Genomic DNA, 27194 nt, shown 5'->3' on the forward strand with positions numbered 1-27194 from the left:
AGACCCTCTGACATAGATAAGGAGGAGGAGCTTGCTGCATGTATAAAATAACTTGCAATTTGCATTTATTCTCAAGCATGATATAATACTACAGATGTCTGATTAAGACCACCTACTACTGATGACTGGGATTGCATCTATCTATCCTGACCAGTGTTTCCACTTTCCAATGCCAGATTTCTTTATCTTCACAGGAATAACAGATAAAAAAAAATCAGAAACACTGTATAATAATAGGCAATAATAAGTAACAATATCTATAACATGGATATCACTATGGCTATAAGTTATTTAATGGCCTAATTATAATGAGGAGGTTCCCTTCGCCCAGTTTGGATATGACATGACAGAGACACACTAGTGATCCCTGTCTTGTCCCCATTCACCGAGGGCTTTCCGGTGAGCAAGTCACTGCAGAGAGCACTAGGGGAGCCCTAAAGCCATCCAGGCTGCCAACCTTTCGCAGTGCATGCCGGGGATTGTGGTCTCCCCGGCGCATCTCTCCCCTTGTACAGAAGGAGTCGGCGAACTACAACTCCCGTCGGCCCCCGCGCGGCCAGGATTTAGCTGTCGCTACTGTCAGAGAGAGAGAACGATGAAAGTGGAAAGGGAAATGCGGCTGTGAGCAGAATACACGCACAGGGGGATGCACACCGGGGAACGGGGGATATCTCTGGCCTGACCTCCCAGACACACGTGGTGAGTACCTAATGCCATCTGCCCTGTATATGGCACCCCCCCTTGTAGCTTGTGAGCAGAGGATGACATCTCTGGAGCTGGGCTGGGTACTTTCAGGTGACAAGGACACTTTTTCTACACTGTTCTCTTGTCATGTAACTCCATTGAGGGACAGTGCTGACCACCATCATTGCAGGACCCCCCTACAGAAATCTTAACACCCCCCACCCTACAGAAATCTTAACACCCTCTACCCCCCAAATATCAGCAATACTTTATTGGGTAGTTGAAATTCTACATATGTTGCAGCCATGTCAGTGTTAGAATATATTACCATGTATAGCTGTTTACGGTTAATACCTAGAATATACTTGTATATATTGTGCCCCTGCTTTTTTTTTTTAAAGATGTCCTGGAAATATTGGGGGTCACCGATATAATTATCTAGATACTTTGACGCCAGCGTGGTGCTGAGGTTGTGAATATAATGGTAGAGGGTGGCTCGTAAAATCATCTCTGGAGCTGGGCTGGGTACTTTCAGGTGACAAGGACACTTTTTCTACACTGTTCTCTTGTCATGCAACTCCATTGAGGGACAGTGCTGGCCACCACCAGTGCAAGACCCCCCCCCCCCCCCCCATCCCTACAGAAATCTTAACACCCCTCACCCCCCAAATATCAGCAATACTTTATTGGGTAGTTGAAATTCTACATATGTTGAAGCCATGTCAGTGTTAGAATATATTACCATGTATAGCTGTTTACGGTTAATATCTAGAATATACTTGTATATATTTTGCCCCTACTTTTTTTTTTATCCTTAAAGATGTCCTGTTAATATTGGGGGTCACCGATATATCTAGATACTTTGATGCCAGCGTGGTGCTGAGGTTGTGATTATAATGGTAGAGGTAAATCAGCCGTCCTCTTTGACATTATAGGTAATTACATTGGCACATTATATTATTATTATTGCATTTATTGTAGATGAGTGGGAAAGAGGAGGTGGAGTGCCTAGTGCCATCACTGCTGAAAGTATGGTTTATAATATTGATATGTAATCAGCAAATTTTTTTCAGGAAAGAGGAAACCCTATGGACAAAAATATCTGGTTCCATGGGTTGGCTAAAAATCAGGGAGAAAGTCACTTCTGTTTGCATTAACCTGGGGAAATTAATGGGGATTGTAAAAGCATTGACACAATTGTATTGTTCATTTTGAATGACCTGATTTGATAACTGCTCGATAATAATGCACAAGTGATATATGATACAGCCATCCTTGTCAATAGCAAGTGATAGCAAGTGATTGCTTCATGTCTGCTAGGCTTAGATAAACGTGTGTATGTGTGTGTATATATATACACACATACACACGTTTATAATAAACGTTTATATATAATATATATATATATATAATATTTATATAAATAAGTACTTTAAATATTTATGATCAGGACAGCAATTGCCACATGAGAAAATATTAGGCAATGACAGCAGATTGGTGAAACAATGCCTAGGGAAGAGTGAGCTCTGATGGACAGATTTAACTCTATGCAAAGTGCCGCAGGAGCCTTCCAGGATGAGGCCCAGCGGTGATGTCTGGCCTGAAATTTTTGCTTATTTTTGCTCGCATCTCATAAAACAAGAGAAGATTTCAGTACCGTATTAACTGGAGGTGCCCTCAGTAACACATCGCATTAGGCTCCCATGGCACTTTATGGTTAATTGAACCTACCTAAGAGGCAGATTGAATTCTGTGCCATGTGCCGCCAAACATGACCACATTGTTGCACTTCCAGTTAATACGGTACCAAAATGTTTGCTTATTTTTGTTAGCACCTATATGAAATGCGAGCATAAATAAGCAAATATTTGAGGATGGACATCATCATCACCATTTATTTATATAGCGCCACTAATTCCGCAGCGCTGTACAGAGAACTCACTCACATCAGTCCCTGCCCCATTGGAGCTTACAGTCTAAATTCCCTAACACACACCCACACACAGACTAGGGTCAATTTGATAGCAGCCAATGAACCTACCAATATGTTTTTTGGAATGTGGGAGGAAACCGGAGCACCCGGAGGAAACCCACGCAAACATGGGGAGAACATACAAACTCCACACAGATAAGGCCATGGTCAGGATTTGAACTCATGACCCCAGTGCTGTAAGGCAGAAGTTTCCTCGCTAATTTTTCCGCCGCTACCAAGCGACACATGAACCAGAATTGACCGTGGCCATCTTTATGGAAATTGCCCAGTGGAGGTATTTCTCAACTTCCATACCCAGGTCACGAGCGTGCCTCGTAGGGTTTCTTTGATAACATTGACATGAAAAGCCAAGGTTGAAAAGCACTGTCCTATGTCAACCTTGAGAAAAAATATCATCGCCACTAAAATTCACACGGAAAAGTCGGTGTCCATAGTTTGCATGAAATTATTGAACATATATCTGATTAATCTTTTGTTTTGTTAACTAAATGTGACATGGTGAGAGACCTAGATGCATTTCTTTAGAAATGAAAGCAGTTTGTATTTTACTCCTAGATCAGCGACTTCTCCAGCAAGCTTGTGAATCTTTGGCTTTGTAGCATATTGTTATAAAGGAAGGCAGAATAGCCAAAAAACTGAGCTTTGGAATAAATCAGTTTATGCAGACGACAGGTTTGCAACTGAATATTGACAGCTTCAGAGTAGATAATAAGGTATTTAGGGATTTTTTAGGGCCAAACATGTGGCAGCTATAGGTGTGTATAGAACTGCTGTGCGCCCCATCTGTTCTACAGGGCCCAGATAATGTGATGATTTAAATCGGGTTTTCGCTCATACTTTATACTGTACAACTGTATTTTTTGCTTTCATAAATCTACTGTCCTATATTTTGTGTGCCGCACATAGAAGGTTATTTACCAGCAGATGGGCAATAATCTTTACAACCAAGGTCTTTTACAAAAGTACCATATTGGGGGCTCGGAGCATAAATTACATTTTGTCCCGCCATGCAAATGAACTTGTTTATATGGGAAGCACATAGATTAAGGTGTATAGATGTCTGTGCCCACAGGGATGTCAATTTTGCTTCTTTTGATAAGGGGAGTTGGGCACCCCCCTCTGCTGCCTTTTAAGGTTGGCGAATTGACTTAATATGCCGGTTTCGTAATATTGAACCGGACTGCGCTGGGGTTCCGGCTAGGGGGAGGGGCATGTTGGTAAAATCCTTTATGTAGGTGGTAGCGTAGCTTTAAGGCATACATAAGGCACAACCGAGAAATGTTGTAGGAGGAAAGAAAAAAAGTTGAAATGAATGAAGGGTGTGATCTGAAAGTGATAGTAAACAGCACTTTGGTTTTTTTTTGTTATTTTCTTGTACATTTATACAATATTCCCCTAATTTGCCGTGCCATAGGGTGTGTAAATGAGGATATAGGGACTGATTCATGAAGGATCTTAACTTGAGAAACTTCTTGTTTCAGTCTCCTGGACAAAACCATGTTACAATGCAGGGGGTGCAAATTAGTTTTCTGTTTTGCACATAAGTTAAATACAGACTGTTTTTTCATGTAGCACACAAATACTTGATAGCTTATTTGTACACTGAAATTTAAAGTTGATATTTGTGTGCTACATGAAAAAACAGTCAGTATTTAACTTATGTGCAAAACAGAAATCGAATTTGCACCCCTTGCATTGTAACATGGTTTTGTCCAGGAGACTGAAATAAGAAGTTTCTCAAGTTAAGATCCTTAATGAATCAGGCCCATAGTTTTTTAAAAAAATGCACAGTGCTCACTGTTTAATATGCCCCCATTTTATCACAACATTGGATGTATACTGAATATTCAAAAGGGAATGTAAGGTTCACACTGGTTATTTCCAGAAAATTTGATTGACCATGAACGCTGCTCGTTGCGTTCGTGATCTATAAAGCATTCGGGGAAAAGTGTCAGTATGCACTGACAACGTCTTCACTGTGGAGATTAATGATCGTGATGGCGTTCGAGCGAACGCGACCACAGCTCAAACCGAACATACTGTGGAAGGACAGCTAGAAAACATCCTGCAGACTCCAGTTGAGGGAGACACTTCAGCTCTTTCGAAAGCGAGGAAATTAGCATCGCAATTTATGACACTGGTTCTTTCAAAGTTAATCCATATTTCCTTGGTTGTCTGGAAATGTATTGTCTGCAGACTGAGCGGTAATGTTGGTTGATAAGTACAATATGTGTGCTTATTGGAGTAAAAATAGCCATGGAGACTACATTCTTCCTTATACAACCTTCTTAAACTGTAGATATGATACATTTGTTGATTTAAAAAGGAAGCAGATTTATTTGCTAAAAGTCACATTGAAAGTGACTTTTAATCGGTATTTGTTTTACAGTTGTTTCTCCATGAACACTGACCCAGTTTGTCAGACAGGATACGTTAATAACTATTTTCTCCCTGTATCTGTAGTGAAAAGTTCTAAAAATGAAAAGTGGAGATGTTGCCCATGGTAACCAATCAGATTCTAGCTATCATTTTCAAGAATGTACTACATAAATGACAGCTAGAATCTGATTGGTTGCTATGGGCAACATCTCCACTTTTCCGTTTTAGAAGGTTTTATAAATCTACCCCAAGATCTTTGTTACAATAATACCATTTTTTTACTGTGTAAATGCAAAATACAATTCATAGTTCATTGTTGAATTAACTAATTATTAAAAGACTTTAAAGATTGAACCACTCACAAAATGGCATGGGATGAGGTACAGGATTGCACACTAATATGGCAGCTTCACTGTGCAACTAAAATGTGAATAAGACATCTCGTGCTCTGTCATGGTATTAAAACCTTTACTTATATAATTGTGAATGTTACTAGATGGTCTTTTATATAAAGCAATTGTTATTTTACGTTTAGTGGTCCTTTATTTTTGTCAGTGTTTTGGAGAATGACTGGCAGTCAGGGAATGTGTAATGTCTGAAGCAGGTGTTTGGGTGCATAGATTTTAAATCTAGCTATTATTGACCACGTTTAAATCTATACAAGTAAGTAGAATATAAACATGTTTTGCAAAGGTGTGTATGCTATTTTCATTCTAATGTTTTGTGTCAATAAAACCTTGGTTTACAGATGGGGATAAAAAGGTGAAAGAGACAGTTTGAGAAGGATTTATAACATCACCACTATCTATTCTAAAGGTGCTGAAAAGTCTTTTGGGGGGGGCATTTCATCCTATTTGTCCATGTGCCATCAATTTTGAAGTGGATTTATAGAACAATATATAGCCAATAAGACCTTCGTAGTGCTCTTATCATCAAAGAAAATCCATGGAAATGAAGCAATGACCTGTCCACTCTTAAGTGAAAAACAGAGTTATATATATGACACCGACAGTGTCATGATGTGAGGAAGGGAATGGAGACAAGTAGGAAACCACAGACTGAGAGTTATATAGAGGAAGGAGCAGGTTCCTCAATAGTGCAGAGTAAGGCTCCTGCCAATCTAATGCACAAAGATTGTGGTGTCAAAAACGGTTCTTTATGAAACAATATTCATACATCCTAGTTGTATGCACCAGCTACATCAGAAGTTAAACACTTCCTATCTCTTCAGCTGAACTACATCTCCCATGATACCCAGAATTGCATATTTATGTGAGGTAAAAAATAAGAATTTTTTTTTTTTCATTTTAATGTAGGGCAGCGTTTCTCAAATTCAGTCCACAGGGCATGTTTTTCAAGTCTTCTTGCAGAATCACAAATGAAATAATTACAATATGCCAGTCATTAATAGGCCTCTGCCCCTGCTAGGAGTTACGGAAAACATGCACTGTTAGCAGTCCTTGAGGGAAACACTGCTTTAGGGCGCACATTAAGTTTGTCTGTTGTATTTCTATAAGTTATTTTATTTTTTATTTTAAAAAAGAAAATCACAAGTGTCTGAACTGTTATCAACAAATGTCAAAAGAAGGGACATTAAAAATAGATGAAAGATAAGTTGAGAGATTAGATGCCAAAAGGCAAAGAAGAAACAAAAATGTTAAAAATGTAACAGCAACGGTATCTTGCTGTCAGCACAAGCCAATAATAGAAACTGAAGGTTCATCTTATAAGAGCAACACTTTGCCATCTTACAAAGATTCAGCAGCTCTCTGAAAGACTTTCATCTGAGATTGTTCCTGTCTCATGCACACAGTGGAGGCAGCCATTTTGTTGGGGGCTAAACAATAATGCCACCTAATCAGTGCAGTAGGAACCTGTGACATGGCTGAGGATTGAGAAACAGCGTAGGCAGCCACAAAGAGTCTTAGTGATGTCACACTAGTTCATAGTGAGTTGAAAGACTGCATTCTGATGAAATATGGTTTATCACACAAGATGGCTGCCTCCATTAAGCGTAGGTGAGAGGTTGGAACTTTTTTTTGCATTGCAGATAGATACATGAAAGGCTTTGCACTTTCAGGATCGCCACAGCTTGTCATAGAATGGTGCACAACAGTCAGCCATATTTTTTTGGGTGTCAGTGGGAAGCAGACCAGATACAAGAACACACAGCATAGAAAATACTGTAGCATTCCTGTTGCGGGTCCCCCTGTATCTGCAGTGAGACCCAGCTGCTGTCATTTAGGTCATCCTGGCAGCCAATCAGGGTGAATGAGCTTCACTTTAGCGCAGTGATGGCTAACCTGTGACACTCCAGGTGTTGTGAAACTACAAGCCCCAGCATGCTTTGCCAGTAGATAACTAGCTGATAGCTGGCAGAGCATGCTGGGACTTGTAGTTTCACAAACACCTGGAGTGTCACAGGTTAGCCATCACTGCTATAGCGTATGTGGCCTCTTCCATTGCGTATTATTTAATGAGGCTCTTGGAGGTCGTTTTTTTTTTTCACATTTAGTTGAACTTGATTGACTTTTTTCAGTAACAATGCAGCTGTATCACAAGTGTGTTTGCAAACCTTACCTCAAGTCTGTAGACAAAATATTAAATAAACTGGAAGGGATTTTTTTTTTTAAAAGAATGTTCATTGCAGAATTGACGGAAGCCTAGAGCTACAGATTGCCACCCAGTTGCCTTATTTAGGAAAGGTGCTTTCACCAGATAGGCGGCTGGTGCCGTTTAAAAATACATTCTTTGTCTGTTGCAGCGGGACGTGAATACCAGTTATCAGGTCAGCACCCAGGAGACCTTGCTTGCTAGTTACAAAACTCGTGCCAAGGACAGAACTAGGCTTATTAATAACTATGAGGCCCACACATTAGTTATACGATGAATAATTCTATGAATTTGAAGTATTTTGCTTCTGTTATGTTTAAAACGGCCTCATCTGCAAGGTAGGATATTTTTATGTAAGTCAGCACTTCTATCAGGGCATTTAAAACAAATCCACTATTGCTCTTTTCTATTACTTATCTGGTGCCTGAGTCCTGGATCTCATTAAATATTTGGCCCATGTATGACAATCGCTACTTGCACTAGACAAAATCTAATTGCTCATTGTTTGTTATTGGTAAGATATAGGGCTAGATTTAGTAAGCTGCGGGTTTGAAAAAGTGGGGATGTTGCCTATAGCAACCAATCAGATTCTAGCTTCCATTTATTTAGTACCTTCTACAAAATGACAGCTAGAATCTGATTGGTTGCTATAGGCAACATCCCCACTTTTTCAAACCCGCAGTTTAGTAAATCTAACCCATAGTCTGTATTTGTTGGCTATATTCCACCTTAGAGTTGTTTTAGTAAATAACCCTAGGCATTGTCCTGCAAATGTTAATGCAGAATTACTATTTATTTGCATTTCTAATCAATTCAAAATAAGAAAACAAAAAAAGTCAATATGGAACATAGAAACGTTTGTGCAGCCTTTCAATCAGCACTTTAGCAGAAATAGCAGCTTCTAGATGTGTTTGGCAGCCAGCTAGGTCTGGGTACACACTTCAGGGTTTTCAGATGATTATCGGGCCAATCACATGATAAACAACCGTTAGGTCCGGTATCGCATTAGCGTGTATGCGCCAACGATGAGCGATTATCCTTTCAAAGCCCATCGTATAGTTTCATTTGAAGTTTAAACCGGGCTAAAAATCTCGGTCAACGATGGAACGATGTCGTTCCAATCCTGCAGTGTGTAAGCACTCAGTACCGGCAGTGTCCATAGATCTCTATGGAGTCTGCAGAGTCAGGATTTTTTCAGACAATGGTTTTGACAGATGAAGAGCACAGATCTGAAGGTAAATCATGTAAAATGTGTATAGTGTGTACACAGGAATTGGCATTGCTGATCGGGACTTTTATTTTATTTTATGTTAATTGTTGGTAAAATCATTAAAGATATTGCATCGGGAGACATTTTCTGTAGTGTGTACTAAGCCGAAGGGGTAAATTTATCAAGCTGTGGGTTTGAAAGAGTGGAGATGTTGCCTATAGCAACCAATCAGATTCTAGCTATCATTTATTTAGTACATTCTACAAAATGACAGCTAGAATCTGATTGGTTGCTATAGGCAACATCTCCACTTATCCAAACCCGCAGCTTGATAAATTTACCCCTGAGTCTTTCTATCCTGCTGTTTTTATTTTCCCACACTTCCTTCCAGATCTGTTTGAGAAACATTCTAAGGATCCCTTGTCTGCATATTTGACACCACACTGCACATTCCCTATTCTGAGGACGGTGAAGGTTGTTCTAAATCCTACATTTCTCTTTGTGTTTATACTTCTCGCTGGATTTTCAGGTGTTTTTTTAAAAAAGTTATTTTGCTGAAATATCCAACCTCTTCTCAGTTCTAAATACGAATGGTTTTGATGTCCATTTACAGTCTGGAAATTTGTTTATTTACGCCACAAACAAATGGAAACTAAAGACATTTAGAAGCGGCCGTATGGAAAATCTATTAGGAATGTAAGGGAATGGAATTTGATAGTTTTCCATTTAAAGCAGTAGGAGAAGTGGCGGTATGACATACCACCGTGAACACCCCCAAAAGTCAATTCAACACGCTAACTTCAAGTAGGTGTTATTTGCAAACAGGAGTTCTGAGTCTATTTAGGAGAGTTATATAGCTTCTAAACCTGTTGTTGCTGAATTGTACTAGGCGCTCGGAGCAGATATGAACGTGTCACTTATCAATTAGCTTGATTGATTTTTGGAGTTAGGTTTCGTTAATGCGACATCCGTGATTTCCAGGTACTACAGCAGTGTTGGCTAACCTGTGACTCTCCAGGTGTTGTGAAACTACAAGTCCCAGCATGCTTTGCCAATATATAGCAGCTTATTGCTGGAAGGGTATGCTGGGACTTGTAGTTTCACAACACCTGGAGTGTCACAGGTTAGCCAACACTGTACTATAGTGTACTAGAATAAGCCTTTTCTGCTCCTGCCTTCTGCTATCCACACTCCCAGATATCTCTTTCACTTGACTGTGCATATGCAGAGGCCGCTCCATAATTCTAGCGCATCTCCCATGTTTCCAGGAAGCTACATTACAATATATCAGAATAGCAGAGCAGGGTAAAGTCATTGATCGTTAACAATTAGCTTTTAGGAACGCGTCTTTCTCTGACCAGTAATTGCGCTTTTGTCTTATGTCTGTGTTTCATTACCGCTGTCAAATTGTGTTAAAACTCAACAATAATGAGAAAATAAAGATATGAGGTGGAAGCAGGAATCACTTAGTCATTTACTAATAATGCTCAGTACCTGATTGGAATGGCACAGAAAGATTATTTTCATGAATGAATTTCCTATGCTTAGAGCCAAAGTGCTCATTCATAAACTAACCATCTAATAATCTATTTATAGCACTCATTTCATAACATATCCGGAGGATGTATAGTGTATTTTGATGTGTGTAAAAACGTTTAAAGGAAAACTATGCGGAAAAATATTTTAAAGAGTAACTCCACCCAAAATAAGAAAAGTAGATTTGCGTTGAGTTCAAGATAATCTAAAAAGTTATACTTTCCTTCCATATGAAGTTATCCTGTTGTGACCAAATATAGCGGGCCAATGCTGCGTTCCTTTTTCTTACTAATGCGTCCCTGATTCAGATAGACTGAGCAGATGTCAATACCTCTCCCCCATGGACTGAGCGGGAAGATCTTTGGGGAGGGGCTTCGACAACACCGCTGACTCATTGGGGGGAATTCAATTGGCCGCGTTACTGCCGAAAGTAATGTGGCCTACACACTATTATTGTTAATACGGTAATAGTGCGCATTATTACTGTTAGTACGCTAATTTTAACACTGATTTTTCTGCAAGCAAAAATCCAGTTAAAATTACTGTATTAACGGTAATACAATTAGCGCTGCGTTATTCCTACACTAACGTGGCCGAATTGAATCGGCCCCATTGAGTCATGCAAGCAATAGTAGGAGAGAGAGAGAACCCTTTGGGGGTCAATGTTACTTTGCACTGAAGTATAACTGTATTTTGTCATATCTACATTTTCACATTTTGAGTGGAATACTTTTTAATGGGTGATTTAAGAGCAAGCTTAGACTGGAGCTTATGGAAGGAATTTAATTACTAACGATGTCAGGTCTGAACCTAGCGTGATGAGGCTCCGTTGAATATTAGAGCAGTAAAACATTGCAAATTACCTCAGAAATGTCACTGTTCCCTAGGCTGCACCAGTTCCGCTCACAAGATGGCTGCCTTCATGTTTTGTGACCCATGACTTTATGGATATTGGACTTCAGATGAAGAAAATCAAGCAGTCTTATTCATATTGAAAGCTTTGATAGCCCGAGATGTATGTCAGCTTTATTTGAATTAATTTAAAAAAAAATCATTGTTTTAGCTTGTTGAAGCTCAAGGGTACAAACTAGATCAAAAGAAGCAGCTTTTGTAGTGCTTTGCAGCACTGGGTGTGATTAAAACATATTATGGTAATAAGGCAAAAACATGAAGGGAGATTTGAAACGGAACATCAGACCGTGAACTCGAAATCTGCATCTGTTATTTGCCGGGAAAATAGGACACTGTGGTGGTTATTAGGGAACGGGCTGACAGGCATGTGGCTCATGAATGATAAATAGCGTGTAAGGAATACCTAGCAAAAAATGTAAATATACCTGAGAACCAAGATGTAACAATCACATTTAAAGGATAATGCCACCCTACAAACATATGTCATCTGGATTCAGCATGCCATAGATTATATTTGCCTGGGCACGATGGCACGAATGGGCTATATGGTAATTGATTTGAGTATATTAACGTCTACCATTTTTGCTGCTTAGGCCACTTTCTTTCTTATGTATATAAAAAAAATAACCAGTAATATTATTATTATTATTACCATTTATTTATATAGCGCCACTAATTCCGCAGCGCTGTACAGAGAACTCACTCACATCAGTCCCTGCCCCATTGGGGTTTACAGTCTAAATCCCCTAACATACACACACACACACACACACACACACAGAGACTAGGGTCAATTTGTTAGCAGCCAATTAACCTACTAGTATGTTTTTGGAGTGTGGGTGGAAACCGGAGCACATGGAGGAAACCCACGCAAACACGGGGAGAACATACAAACTTCTCACGTATAAGGCCATGGTTGGGAATTGAACTCATGACCCCAGTGCTGTAAGGCAGAAGTGCTAACCACTGAGCCACCGTGCTGCCCCAGTAATATATAATTAGCATTATTTTCACGCTGCCAGGCATAACAAAGTAAACATATGGTAAAATTATGTAACAAGGGGACAGTTGTGCCTGATATACACAGTATTTACTATTTGATATGCTGAGAATGCTAAATAATGACTTTTTACTCTAGCGCCACTATACCCGTTCAATTGACGTCATCTGCGGATGGCATTAACAGACAGAGAGGCGGAATTAAATATTATATTACTGCAATAAATTAGTTTGTTCAGTCTGTGAGATTTTAAAATAAATGTGGATATTGCCCTGGCCCCAGAAAATAAACATTTATTTCCTGTAGGGGGGGTAGGTATATTAGAATATATATTTTATGTTACCAATTGTACAGCGCTACGGAATTTGCTGGCACTATATAAATGTTGATGATGATGATATTATATCTGCCTTGAGATATATATAAAGATTTTTATTTTTTATTTTTTTTTCCTTTAACAGATGAGCTTGAAGTTCAAAGGGGGAAAGGGCAGGGGGGTGCCATAGAGCCCTACGTTTGTTTAAAAGAATCACCATGTGAAAATAAAATGTAAGTTAAAGCGGGTCACAGGACATCCTGGCATTGATGGGGAAAACAATAAAGACTGATGAAGATATTGTTACGCGAGTTGGCAGCAAGTGTATGGGTTTTGTGACTTGTATTTCATGTAGTTTCATCAAGTCATTCGCCACAGTACTCATTGGATGCTGCCGTATAAGCTGAAATCTCCCTCAGGGCGTTTAATAACATATCCCCAATATTCCAGCATAGATGTTCCGTAACCCACACCCACCAATCAGACGACTGCTTTCATTAATGTAACCAGCACTTGACAATGGATCATGATTGGTCGCTGTGTAATTTGTGTTTCCCTACATTTGGGACTTGTGAACCATGTTCTTGTATTAGTACTTTTTGAATGCTGTTTATTATATATTATTATATATATATATATATATATATATATATATATATATATATATATATATATATATATATATTATATTTATTTATTCTGGCTCTTTCCTCAACTGGAATCGTATCCGTTGAAGCAGAGTCAGTTTTGTGTCTTTCACCTCTTTTTTTGTTGTTATTTGCTTGCTTTTATATGTATTTTTTTTCCCTCCCTTAGTGTCACATATGTTTATTAAAGCGCTTCCCCATACACATAGGCTAAGATAATATACTTAGCAAGGCTTATTGTCTTGGGCTATTTATAGACAGGGTACTCCGTTAATCATTCCACCAAGACATTTGCGTGCAGTCATTCTAATGCTGCGTTGAAGACTTGAAACCTGATTTAGCCAATAGCGAGGCAGAAGATTTTTCAATCCTGCCAAATCCTATAGAGGGATTTATTAATCTCTGAAAAAGGATTGTGGCTATCCTCTGTCTAGAGAAAATCCACCTCAGCATACCTGGCCAGGCCATTTTCTGTCTGTGGTAAAAAAAAAAGTACAAAGCTGCTTATTTATGGCTGGGCTGCTGAGTGAGGGAAATCAGGACACTTGTCAATCTTACTAAAAGTGTGTGTGGAGTTTCCTTGAGTAAATAGGTATTATGTAATCATAATGCAACTACTTTGCTGGACTATACCACAGTGGATGGGGGGGGGGGGGGGTAGGCATAAACTAAAGTGGGCTAAACCAAGATAACAGATTGGGCCTGAAAAATTCTAAAAGGAAAAAATATATTTTTTTAATGCATTGAAAGGGCCTCTCTGCATTACATAACGTTCACACTATTTACCTGGTGATGTCTATGGAGACTCTATTCCCCTCAGCTTTAAACATAATGACATTATTTTCCTAGCATTGTCCCTGCGGACTCTCTATTCCCCCTCAGCGTTAAATAGGTTCATGTTATTTTCCTGTTGAGTTCTCTAGTGTCGCCCTGTTTCCCTCAGCATTAGTCAGATCTGTATTATTTTCATGGTGGTTCTGTATTATACAGACACTCATTGGACAAATTCTGTTAAAAAGACTTTTAATATTAAAAGCGGAGAATTAATTGAAAACATTTGTCCCTCCCTCATGGTAGCGTGGCTATAAGTGGATTAGAGCTGCTTGGACTTGTGCAGCTTTTTTGTGAGTTCTCGGCTGTTCATATTTATATTAGGGAGATGCACTTTTTTTAGCATTTTACCAATGGGGGATTTTCTTCTTGTTTATTGTGCAGTGATTTGCCCCACACCTAGGAGCACCTGAACATAAATCTATTAGAGCAGCTGGTCTATTACTTCTTTCAGTTCTCTATTCCCCTCAGCACTAGGCATATCTATGCTATACACCACGTAAATTCTCCATAGAGTCTCTATTATTTCCCTGGTAAGTTCTCTTTTTCCTCAGCATTAGACATGTTCACACTTTTTCTTTGGTAAGTTCTCTTTTTCCTCAGCATTAGACATGTTCACACTTTTTCTCTGGTAAGTTCTCTTTTTCCTCAGCATTAGACAGGTTCACACTTTTTCTCTGGTAAGTTCTCTTTTTCCTCAGCATTAGATAAGTTCATACTTTTTCCCTGGTAAGTTCTCTTTTTCCTCAGCATCAAACAGGTTCACACTTTTTCTCTGGTAAGTTCTCTATTCCCTCAGCATTAGACAGGTTCACACTTTTTCTCTGCTAAGTTCTCTTTTTCCTCAGCATTAGATAAGTTCATACTTTTTCCCTGGTAAGTTCTCTTTTTCCTCAGCATTAGATAAGTTCATACTTTTTCTCTGGTAAGTTCTCTTTTTCCTCAGCATTAGATAAGTTCATACTTTTTCCCTGGTAAGTTCTCTATTCCCTCAGCATTAGACAGGTTCACACTTTTTCTCTGGTAAGTTCTCTATTCTCTCAGCATTAGACAGGTTCACACTTTTTTTCTGCTAAGTTCTCTTTTTCCTCAGCATTAGACAGGTTCACACTTTTTCCATGGTAAGTCCTCTATTCCCTCAGCATTAGACAGGTTCACACTCTTTTCCTGGTGAGTTCTCTGGTGGATCTCTGTTCCACTTAGCACAGCGTCTCACTGCTTTCCTGATGGGTGTCTCTCTAATTCCCTCCACAGTCACATGACACATTATGCCAGGCTGTCCATTAAGGGCAGCTTTTCCCCTTAGCAGTGTCACCATGTTTCTTTATTTCTATCATTTTCACACACATGCTTTTCATCACAAGATGAATTAAACATTATTCACTTGTTTTCTTTGCATATTTTACAAAGCGGGATTTGTTGCACAGACCTGTACACACACCCTTTCTTTTCCTCAGGTCTAAAGGTATCAACACACAGTCATTTGTCAAATTGACATTTGTTTGTGTTGTAATTGTGTTTGAATAACCAGATTGCAATTCAGGATTGAAAAGTGTCCCTCAAGATAGGTGATGGAACCATTGTTAAACTAGGTTTTCCTAGATGCCCAAATTAATAGGCATAGAAATATTGCAGAAGCACAGAATAGTGCCAAACTGACCAACCAAATCACACACCGTATGGGTTACTCAAGCAGTATTCGGTTACACAACTTTCACCATGGCAAACATCTAGGGCTAGATTTACTAAGCTGCAGGTTTGTAAAAGTGGGGATGTTGCCTATAGCAACCAATCAGATTCTAGCTGTCATTTTGTAGAGAGTACTGAATAAATGAAAGCTAGAATCTGATTGGTCGCTATAGGCAACATCTCCACTTATTCAAACCCGCAGCTTAGTGAATCTAGCCCCTAGTCTCATACAGTTTGTTACTACCATATACCAACAGATGCAGGACCGATCTGGTTCTCTATAATTACATCTAGAGTAGAAGAGATCTGAGAGGGTGATTGTAGACGTGACTATGTTTCAGGTCTACTATCTGCCCAGATATTTTATGGTTTCTATTTGCCAATCTATTGTTGAGTCTTTACTTAGAGATAAAGATGTAAACATATAAACAGTTCCCTTGTCATCCTATAAACAAAGGGGGGTATAATTCAGTCCACAACTAAACAGCACAATAACAGGTCTCTTGTAAGTGTATACACAGAGATTACTGTGGAAGGAGAGAGATGGTTATCAGTTATGTTTTATAATTGTGGGTGCAAAGTCTAGGTGCCTATGACTATATACGCAGTGTACTAACACAAACATTTACACCCACACCACAATAAATCTACTCACATGTTGCCTTTGCTATCACATAGTCTCTCCTCGTTCAGCGAAGCTTTACCATTTACTGTGAGGTCCTCACTGATCACGACAGCATCATCATCATCATCACCAATTATTTATATAGCGCCACTGATTCCGCAGCTGTACAGAGAACTCACTCACATCAGTGACGGCAGCATGTGAGCTTCTCACATGTTCCAGAGCTGTTGAAGACTTTTTTATAGTAGCGCACATCAGCGAGGACCCTCATCACTGCTCCACACTCCCATCTACTGATACCGACCCAACCAACTTATAGCCCCGACGCATCAATTCCCATCTGACTACATGGAATTTTGATCCACACACGGTGTAGTATTCAACCAATTTGGTAAATAAAATATTAAAGGGGCCCGATAAAGGGAAGAGCAGACGTCCCGTTAGCGAGTTTTTACAGCCATGTTGTCGTGAGCAATGACTGTAATTTCGTACTCACTGTTGTAGATCGGTGGGAGGTTTATACACACTACACAACGGAAAGGAGATTGGAACGAAAATATTGAACGGTACGACCAACCAAATGAGGCGACAATCGTCCATTTGGGCAGACTTTCGACCATCGTGCCACTACACACACTGACCCGACTTTCGAATGAGCGGTCGTATGTCGGCTGGTTGAGCCAATTATTGGACAAAAAGCCTGTAGTGTGTACCCAGCTTAAGACCCTAGGACCCCAGAGGGCTGGGTCACTGGCAGAGTAGAATCTGCCCTCCGTGGCTGTTAAACGTTAATGGTCTCTGGCCATCTGCCGGCGGTTGCACACTACATAGATATGTCTGGTGACAGAGAGGCAGATAGATCTTGTCCTTCTGCTCTGATTGTGTAGTGTTGGAGCAACCGGTTACCAGCTTCTAAGTTAATGTGTATGACAGTGTCAAACCCAGTACCACACACTGATTGGTGGATGGTGCTGGCAATTCACCAGTCAGAGGAGTGGGAGGTCTCTAAACTTTGATTGGTGGATGGCTGGAACTGTCCACCAATCAAAATGCAGGATGTGGTCACATAGCCCGTATGGCGCTGAGAGACAGGGATGGACCGCAGGAGGGATAACTTATTTTATTGGAGCTGAGTCTGTTTCTTACAACAATAGATATTAGGAAAGGGTGGCTCTTCTAAAATAAAGAAAAGTCTAGATTGGCACCCTTTAAGGTTCTTTCCATGAATCTTTCCTATAAATCTGTATCCCTTCCTCTCTGTATCATAAACGTCAAAGGGCTTTTTCTTGTTAAATTAGCTGTCGGTGTGGGCAGAAGTCTCCTGGCAGTAATCTCTCATGTGATCATTCAGAGCCAATGCAAAGAAAGCTGGCAGGTTCATGATGTCACAACGTTTCTCATAAGCTCAATGAGCATGCTCCTGCCATAACATGGGATGGCTAACTTCATGCACACATATAAAAGTGTGGATATAGAAGAAACTAGACCTGTGCACCACACAGTAAATGTATCATGGTTCGTTATATGCTTTTTTGTTTTGGTGTTTATTGTGTTGATATATGCAGGTGACAAGTACTTTTTAAAACGGCATTATTGATTCTTATAAAGATCACAAACATTTGGTCATTCGGAGCAATGTGCATGAAATGCACAATGGACTATAGACTAATCCTATATTATTGTTTTCTACCTATATTTATTTTCTGGCTGGGCATTCTCCCAGCGTTGTGCCCAATGGTCATGTGAATGGCCCTTGCAGTCGTCATAGAGGTTAATGGTCCATTTTTAAAGCCCTGTGTAAAATGCATTTCGCTAGTTGACTAGAGGGACTAGATGCCTGTGTGTATTCACCTTAACCTACTAAGCAATCCGTGCTAGGGAAATATTGAATGAAAAAAGGAGCATGTGAAATATAGCAATTAATTAGACAGAAACATAATTAATAGGTCAGATCACATTGCTCATAGAGAACCTGTATGAAATCAGAGCATTGAAGTGGAACAGAGACAACCCAGCACTTGTTAACCCCTTCTGCACCAGTGGAGATGTTCTCCTTTCTCATCTTAGTCCACCTCGGACTACTGACTGGTAACTGGTCCTGGTATGGGGGGCTAGTTGGCAGAAAACCAAATAGTTTTTGCTATGCTGAATATTGTTAATGAAAAGGCAATTAACATTAACTGGTAAGAAGAGTTCGTATGTTTTAATTTGTAATAATATTCAATTATCCATATTTTGTTTTCCTGGTACAGTTGATGATGTTATGTTATAGGTGCAATTAGAAAGCTCCTAGGGGTAAATTTATCAAGCTGCAGGTTTGAAAAAGTGGAGATGTTGCCTATAGCAACCAATCAGATTCTAGTTATCATTTATTTAGTACATTCTACAAAATGACAGATAGAAGCTGATTGGTTGCTATAGGCAACAGCTCCACTTTTCAAACCCACAGCTTGATAAATTTACTCCCTAGTTTTATAAGTATCTGTTATCTTGTAGTTGACTCATACACACATCTGTTGTGTCTGACTATATCCAAAATATAAATGTTTTATCTAAATATATTTTTATCCTGTAAAGTAGAAAGGAGGTTATTTGGAGATGTTTCTTATGTGACTGATTTTAAGGTTTATAAGTAACCAGCAGTTCTTTGTGTATATATTGGTTTGTTAACCAGATATACATTTGGCAGGTTATGCCTAATAACAAGTTTGGGAAGGTTTTTCCCAATGGGATTTTTCATTCTGTATTTAATATTAAAGCACTTTTGCTTTAATATTATGTTGATATGAGCAGTGATATATAAATCTATATTTAGTCATGAACCAAATCCACTATGTCAGGTTTCAGCTGAATCCTCATAAATGTCTTTGTCAGAATCCAGAAGCGATTTTGAACTCCCAAATAAATGACCCACATTCTACAGCACAGTAAATGATCATCATTCTCTTGTGTGTTCTCCCCGTGTTTGCGTGGGTTTCCTCCGGGTGCTCTGGTTTCCTCCCACACTCCAAAAAAACCCCATACTGATAGGTTAATTGGCCGCTAAACAAAATTGACCCTAGTGTGTGTGTGTGTGTGTGTGTGTGTGTTAGGGAATTTAGACTGTAATCCCCAATGGGGCAGGGACTGATGTGAGTGAGCTCTCTGTACAGCGCTGCGGAATTAGTGGCGCTATATAAATAAATGGTGATGGACCATGAACTTAGTTTTGACTGTAATTGACTCAGAATGGACTGTCGGTTAAAAACACTCTATAGCAGAATATAAAAGGTTCTTTTTTAGCAGATTTAGGTACCATAAACTGAATTAGGTAGACATTTAATTATTTTAAAAAAATGATATTTTGTTGTATATTAAATAATTATTGTATAATTGTATACTAAAGGATTATTCTTTAAAATAGCACTTGGCAGCTACTGATTTTCCAACCAAAATATCAACACACTAATTACAAGTAACACAACTTTCAGGAAGGTTCACTAATATCCTTCCATATTGCTGCATAAACCCTGCTATTTATTAGTGTGTGTGGGTATGCCAAGTAAGAGTGCACAAGGAGCATTTGCATTGACATATGGAGGTATATATACATGAGTACAGAACGCCCACATCATGATCTGAAATTAGACCTGGAAATGTCTTTTTTCACCCACAGTGTAACATGAAATACGTTAGGGAGCTGCACAGTCAAATAACAGAACAATATTTGACAATACGTTACTGCACTGGAAGAGCAGGCGACCTGTTAACCTCAACAGCCAGATGGCCACAGTTTCCTACTCCTATTGTATGGCTACTGAATGTATAATGATGATATCCCCTTTCCCTTCATCGCCTACCAAGGGATAGTATATGTCTGCTTGTATTGTGTCAGGAGTTTGCCTCAGTGTGGAGAGATCTGATGTAGGGATGAGCGTCCATTGTCTAGGGCAGTGGATCCCAACCTTTTTCAGTTCAAGGCACCCTTAGGGTCTCCATAATGTTTTTAAGGCACCCCTAGGCCAAAATAATTACCAAGTAGTCCCCAGCCTTGCTTACCACTGGCCCTGGCCGAGGCACCCCTGTGAGATCGCTGAGGCACCCCAGGAAGCCTAGGCGCACAGTTTGGAAACCACTGGCCTAGAGTACAGTTTTGTAAGGCTTTGCATAAACGTGTGTTGCAATTCTTTATGGAACCCTACGTTTTGTACTCATTCTTTATGGATCGGGGCAATGTCCATGGCTGTAAGGTTGGGTTTGAGTGAAGAGGTGATTAAAGACATTGGGAGATGGTCCTTTTCCTGATATAAGCTGTATAACCTTTAATGTTCTTAGTAAAAGTTTTAGTTACCTGCAAGATATCCATTCCCTACCCAAGCTGTTTTTATTTTTTTATTTTAGTGCTATTGGGATTGTAGGAGATTCCTATGTGCACTGGGCTGAGAGGAGAGCGCATGTCAGACCATACGGGTAATCGGGGTTAGATTCGGAGACTTGTATGCGGAATGGTAGGAGAGGCCTTCACTTGTTCTAACTGAGGGATGAGTGTCTGATGAAGCAATGGGTTTGGGGAGTCCCCTCTATCCTTGTGATTTGCGCAGATGGTAATGAATTGACTACAGCTCATTTGGTTGGTCTGTTGCAGGACATGCAATGAGATTGGTGCAGTGGTCATGTGTTGCAGTGCTTATGTTTGCTGGGTAGGAAACGTATGATCTAGTTGGAGGTAGCCCTTTTGGACTGTGTATCATAAGGTGCATACTGTAAGCAAGGGAATAGCTGGAAAGATGTCCAAATTGGTTTTGGAATTGGTTGGTGTGTTTGTATATGGGCAGCACGGTGGCTTAGTGGTTAGCACTCCTGCCTCACAGCACTGGGGTCATGCATTCAATTCCCGACCATGGCCTTATCTGTGAGGAGTTTGTATGTTCTCCCCATATTTGCGTGGGTTTCCTCCAGGTGCTCCGGTTTCCTCCCACACTCCAAAAACATACTGGTAGGTTAATTGGCTGCTATCAAAACTGACCCTAGTCTGTGTGTATGTTAGGGAATTTAGACTGTAAGCTCCAGTGGGGCAGGGACTGATGTGAGAGAGTTCTCTGTACAGCGCTGCGGAATCAGTGGCGCTATATAAATAAATGTCGATGATGATTTGAGTAATCTATATAGATTTTGAATAAGATGTATCTGGCCCAAACAGGGATGAGGGTGTGCATATGGCCGCAATAAGATTGGACCTGTTCAATATTTCCCTTCAAGGGGCTCCGGAAAGGGTCCTATAGTTTCTTGAGGAAACCAAGGCAATTAAAGAGTTATAATGCCCCGGCCATAGCGATTAGCCAGGCTGAGGAGGTTTGGAAGTACTGCTGGGTTAGGAAAGGCCCTCATGTCCCCGACTGTCGCCATCTGGAGCGGCGAACTCCCCGGTTTGATTGTGTGTCGCCATTATGCTGCGGGAATCCTGTAGGTGGAAGTGGCATCCTGGCGAGGCCCTCTGAGCTGGTATGGGCACAGTGCTCTGCCTGCTTGTATTCTATGGTATTTATGTTTTGCCAAATGTTATCGAATAAAGGGACTTAAAGAACTAGGAGGCTTGTTCTTTTCAAATGTTAATTTTAAGTGGGGAAAAGAGGGGGCGAGGGTAAAAACTGAAGATCAGGAGGTCGTGTATTAACATTCATTGTGACAGAGTGGTTGGGTGACAATACAAGGTTACTGGCCCAAACCCAGGGGAGTTTCTGTGTGTCTGCAGATTAATGAGAACAGTGCTTTGGATCATATGCTCTCCAGCACTGACATTGCAGATTCTTACATTAATCCCGAACAAAGGGGAAAAAACCTGCATCAGGCTCGAATGAAAATGAACACAGTAAGAAACAAATAACTTTCATTACAGGCTCTGTTTTATGAAGACTTATTTTCACCCATTTTCACTTCCCTGCCATGAGATGCAGAACACATAAATATTAATTAGGCGCCCCAGGCATGAGGACATTCTAATTATTTTTTCACATTTGTGAGGAAGGGAGAGTGAGTCTTTTTTTGCTTGTAGACACAGATGACTTTTTGCGCATACACGTATGTTGCCTTCTTTCTAACTATTCAGCAGGGAACTACTTGTCAATAGCAGAGGGTTAAGGAATCCAAGAGAAGTATCAATGGGAAGGAGCTCAAATGGACAGAGCGGATATACAGGAACCTTATGCTCATAGTGCAAACAGGCAGAGTAACCGTAGAGAACTGAGTTCTGAGGAGTAAATAAATAGAAAGTCAGTGGAAAGGCTAAGGTTAGGAATCCAGAGTGGGTAGTCAGACGGATTAGGGTCAAGAATCCAGAGTGGGTACTCAGACAGATTAGGGTCAAGAATCCAGAGTGGGTAGTCAGACAAATTAGGGTCAAGAATCCAGAGTGGGTAGTCAGACAAATTAGGGTCAAGAATCAAGAGGGGGTAGTCAGACGGATTAGGGTCAAGAAACACTTACACGGTTTTCGTACAAATAATCGGCTAAATCAGCCGACATACGACCACTCGTTCAAAAGTCGGATCAGTGTGTGCAGTGACATGATGGTCGAAAGTCTGCTCAAATGGATGATTGTCGCCTCATTTGGTTGGTCGTACCGTTTAATATTTTCGTTCCAATCTCGTTTCCGCTGTGCAGTGTATATAAACTTCCGACCGATCCACAACAGTGAGTACGAAATTAGTCATTGCTCACGACAACATGGCTGTAAAAAGTCGCTAAAGGGACGTCCGCTCTTCCATTTATTTTCCTAAACAAGGCTAGTGTGTATGTAGTCCATGGAACGAGCGATCGGAACATCGATCGCATGTAAAATCGATCGGCATAAAATGTTGGTGGAAAATTCTGTAGTATGTACCTAGCTTTAGACAAGACCACAGATAAGGACAGGCACAGAGACAAGAGCACAGGTCACTAAAGAACTAGGAACAGACTAGAGACGGACTATGTCACAAGATGTTCCAACAACCTCTAATGTACTTGCGGCCCGTCAATATTTCACCTGTGGCCCTCAGATCCTTCTTGCGTTTCTCCCATTGGCCCCATCTTTAATTTTTTATTTTATGCCCCACAGAGCTTCACTCACAGTCCATCCTTTACTCTTTCTGTCTCCCCCTCCTTCTAGAATGTAAGCTCTCGTAGGCAGGGTCCTCTCTACCCAGTGCCTCCTGTCAGTCTGTCCCTGTTTACATTGTACCCTGTATACAGTATTCTGTACTGTGCTCTCTACTATGTTAACTATGTGTATTGCTGTATTGTACATATGTATTATTACCGTATGTATTTGTTTTGTTTATTGTGTCCCTGCTGTGCGGTGCTGCGGAATCCGTGGCGCCTTATAAATAAACGAGTTGGCTCCACAGATGAAGCCTGGCAGGTCATAAACCAGAGAGAAGTATGAACATATTTCTCTATACGCGCAGCTGATTTCTGCATCATGTGACTTCCTCTGCATCATGTGACTTCCTCTGCATCATGTGACTTCCTCTGCATCATGTGACTTCCTCTGCACAACTTAGACAGGTTACTCAACTGAAAAAGTACCATGCACGCCTGGGACTTATGTGTTTCAACAGATACTGGGGGCTATCTGCCAGCGATCTAACTGATGACAGTACAGTGCTGACTTACTAGGTATTTGATAGAGAATAATGAATTTATGACATAATTACCTTAGAGTACTACTGACCATTCCACTGGCAAAATGTGACATTTATGTATTTCAGGATTAAAAAAAAGGTGATTCTTAAACCTGGCGTTGCATTATACCAGGTGTTGGCAACCCTCGGTGGCTTTTGAGGATGTTTTCAGTGGCACCCAAGTCCCCTCATCATCCTCTTCTGCTCCACCTCCAAGTTCCCTATGCTTCCCAATCGACCCTGTTATTGGTCTGAAGTATAAACCAGTCATTTCTTAATTGGCTGTAATGTTTTATGTTTATGTATAGTAGGCTTTATTTTATGATCATTTACATCCAGAATTATGCTGCAAATGTACGAGAACATATGTAATAATATATACAATAATCGTCAGTGTTCCGCTTTCGTCCTTTGAAACTTTGGGGCTATACTGTCAGCTCTGGCTTGTTGATTCTTGTGATTAACAGTACCAAATTCTGGTGCATGTCTTTGTCTCCAGATTAGTGATCAACTTAACCTGCGCAAACTAGCTTCCAAAAAGGTGTTCAACTCTTTCAGTGCAAACTTATCAATAGAAGATGATAAAACACATTTGCAGCCCCATGCAAACTTTGGAAGCTGTCACCACAGCTAATGTGACACCGCACTCTGTATACTGGGACTTGGTGCATCCGTCTGTTCCATGCCTATTATGTTGAACATTTGCATTTACAATGAGGAGGCGTAGATGTGTTTTAGATGAACGTCCCTTTTAAAGCCCATCTGACTTGTCTTAGAGGCTCCTTTCTATGACATCTGTGTATCAGACATAATTTATGGCTTTCACCAGGGGTAGCCAAGTACATCAGTCTGGTGCCTATTTAAACTGCGCCTCCTTTATTTTTTCAGCTACAGGACAAAAGAATGAAATAGCCTGAGGTTAATTCTCTCCTATCCATAGTATTTGGCATGTGTCAGACTGGGTTTAGAGGCACATTCAAGGTTTTTATGCTGTAGTAAGCTGTGCTTTGTGATAGTGCTCTTCAAGCAAGTCTTTTTTTTTGTTTTTATTTGTTTGACTGTTACGAGGGAGAGTCTTTCGTGTGTCCCCCATCCATAATCACCTAATGCTTGTCATGGTGGATTTATAGGACCTAATCTGGCCGAGGGAATCATTTCCACATGAGCGACAGAGCTCTCTCCGGTGATCTGATCTCTAGAAAGTCCAATGACAACACGAAGCATAACCTGGTCTGTCTACCATCCTATGTGGGGAAACCTGACAACAGCATATTAATATCTGCTCGCTACTTTGCTCTCCACCAATCAAAACTGAAAGGGCTTCGCTTGCTAAACGGTAAGAAAGCATTAAGGAATCACAGAAGCTTCCGCCGAGCTGTGGTTTGACAGACGTCACTGTTGCAGCTGTCAGCAAAAACAAGGATAGATCTGTATGTAGCTGTCCTTTGCTTTTTCTGTATATATATAGCATAGGGCTTTCTCCTGGAGTTATGTGATTAGATGGAGAGCAGACAATACATTTAATTCAAATTATGCTATCATTTTTTTAAAAATATATATATATTTATTGTTATTGTGTTATATTATGTTTGTGAAAGTGCTATAATTATATGTCTGGGGATATTTGATTGTTTAGCTGTTGTGGAACTTCATTGAAAGCAGAGTGGAGAATGTTTTAATAATGCATTTTGTGAGTTGCATTATATGCTATAACGTTACAGGGCTTGACCAGCAGCTGTTCCTGAGTTACGTAGATCTTCTAGGATCTTCAGCCTGACAACTTTGCCTAGGGTCTTGTCTATTGGCTATTTGCAATGTGAATACAAAGCCTCGTGACTTGAAAAAGCAGACTGAAAAATGACAGGCTTATAATTATCTTATCAGTAACTAACATATTTCACAGCAATGAACAAGAAGGAAGAGAAACTGAAACATACCATGATATCAATACAGGAGCATGCACCGAAAAAGAAAATTAGAGGGCCCTGCTCACCAGAACTTACAATCATACACCTTATTTATTGTACAATAATTTATGTATATCATTTTTTTTTTAGTTTTTTTTATATAGTTCTGTTTCAGAGCTGCAGTCTCATTGAAACTTGCATGTTCTCCCCAGCAGGGCCCTCTACCCTGCCCCATATCATACCTCCTTTGTCTACTTTGAATGTACCTTCTATGTCTTTGTTTATTTTCTATTTGTGTGACTGTTATGCTTCTCTGTTTAACTTTCACATGTTTATTTTTACTTTTGTGTTTATATTTTCACTCTCATGCTTTGTGTTTATTTAGCCAATTTGTTCGCATCCGGGTGATTTTTATATTGGCTGGCGCTGTACAATTTGTGGCGTCTTACAAATAAGAGATGTTGAGATGAGATTGAGACGAGATTTAATGACGCTAGCGTCAGGGGCGTAATGAATACCGTGTACCTGTGTAAGATCAATACAGTAGGGGCGCCGAGACGCGAATCAAACTCACCCCTTAGCCATGCATCCGGTTTTGACTTTGTTGCATTTTTAAGATACGCCTTTAAGGAGGCGTATCTAACCATTCCATAGAAAATCCTGCGTTTGCCCCTATTGCTAACGCCAGCTGGGCAAACGCCTAAAAATGTACTGCCGGTGCCTAACATTTTGAGCTGCTTTCTATACATCTAGATGGTCTCACCATCTGTCTGGTTCCAAGTTGGTTCATAGAGTTTTTGAACTGGGTTATATTGGCACACAGTTTGGTCACAACAGGGCTGCAGGTCCTTACGTGCACTCCCATACATGATCCTTGTCAGCAAAGCTGCATTATCCAGCGAGTCCCTGTAATGCTGTTTTGCCTTGTCAGTTGTAAATGAGGATTAACGGTGTGAATGCATGTGTTTCAGTGTTTAGGTTCAATGTTTCTGTGATGTAACAATCCAGCATGTGGCTGGCCCTTGCAAATCCCCAGTCCATTACTAGAATTCTCCGATCCCATTCCTATTCTGCTTTTATGTTATCTGCTTTTAAGTAACATTAAATGGTTGATGCTTTTAAATGATTACTGTAACTCTGAAATCTTCAACAGATAATATCTTACCAGCTGTCTCCCCCCCTTCCTATAACAAGATGTGAACAGTAAACTTA

The 27194-nt window shown here is 40.1% G+C and overlaps 1 protein-coding gene across 4 annotated transcripts in view; it reads left to right on the forward strand.

Moving 5' to 3' along the window:
• Window positions 1-529: 529 nt before the first annotated feature.
• The window catches only part of MIB2 (MIB E3 ubiquitin protein ligase 2), a 76334-nt gene continuing 49669 nt past the window's right edge, over window positions 530-27194 (forward strand). Inside the window, exons 1-2 of one of the 4 annotated variants that reach the window (XM_075189824.1) lie at window positions 530-699; window positions 20816-20922. The gene's annotated coding sequence lies outside the window, so the exon portion shown is untranslated. Of the gene's footprint in view, window positions 700-20815; window positions 20923-25205; window positions 25412-27194 lie in introns of all 4 variants that reach the window. The other 3 variants (XM_075189823.1, XM_075189822.1, XM_075189825.1) reach the window with 3 other exon arrangements.

Source organism: Mixophyes fleayi, chromosome 11 (genome assembly GCF_038048845.1).
Source record: "Mixophyes fleayi isolate aMixFle1 chromosome 11, aMixFle1.hap1, whole genome shotgun sequence".
Lineage (NCBI taxonomy): Eukaryota > Metazoa > Chordata > Amphibia > Anura > Limnodynastidae > Mixophyes > Mixophyes fleayi.